Source organism: Orycteropus afer, unplaced genomic scaffold, assembly GCF_000298275.1.
Source record: "Orycteropus afer afer isolate SDZICR_OR568_19922 unplaced genomic scaffold, OryAfe1.0 scaffold00015, whole genome shotgun sequence".
Taxonomy (NCBI): Eukaryota; Metazoa; Chordata; class Mammalia; order Tubulidentata; family Orycteropodidae; genus Orycteropus; species Orycteropus afer.
Window position 1 is genome coordinate 8,930,873 of NW_006921602.1, and position 995 is coordinate 8,931,867.

Sequence of the window (995 nt, forward strand, 5' to 3'; positions counted from 1 at the left end):
ACAGGCTCAGGACCATGGTCCCAGGAGACATGAAACTCAGTTGGTAGAACTTAGTACACAAAAACATTGTTCTACATCCTCCTTTGGTGAGTAGCTACTGGGATCTTAAAAGGTTGTGAGCAGCCATCTGAAATGCAACTATTGATCTCTTTTCATTCCAAGCATAAAAAAGAAAAAGCAAAGAAAATCGAAGATGTATGGAAACAATTGGCCCAAGGGACCAATGGACCATGAGAACCTCAGCCTACATGACCCTGAGGCCAGAAGAACTAGATGGTGCCCAGCTACCACCGCAAACCACTCAGAAAGGTATCAAAATTGAGAGATCCTGTATACAGTGGGACAAAAAATGTGGACAGAATTTTTTTAAAAAAACATAAAAAAGACCAGGATTATTGGTCAAAGAGAGACTGGTGAAACCCCCAAGTCCTGAGTCACCCTTCAGGCCTGAAATAGTACTCACTCTTGTGGCCTCAGCTGTCAGCCAAACAATAGACAGGCCTACAAGCTGAATAACTACAGGAGGGAAACACTCCTTAGAGTAGTCAACCATGGGAGATGAAAAGGGCAGCATTTGCACAAGGAGAAACCTAGGCAGACAGAAATGCATAGGTAAAAAGCACACAAGGAAGGGGTAACCACAGGGAGGAGGTGGGAGGAGAGCTGTTGCATTGTGGGGATTGTTACCAGTGTCACACACACAAAAAAAGTATATGAACCATTGAATGTAAAATGAATCTGCTTTGTAAAATTGCACCCAAATCACAGCAAAAAGATTTTTTTTTTAAAAAAAAAGAATGACAGATTAGTATAGAATAATCCAAAATATAATACAGAACAAAGTATATTACAGTAGATACAGTAAGTTACTATTTGTGCAAGAAGAAAAGCATATATGCTTTTTTATTATTATTATTATTAGGATTTGGGTGAAGATTTACAGAGTAAATTCACTTTTCATACAGCAGTTCACATATACTTTGTCTCATGTCATT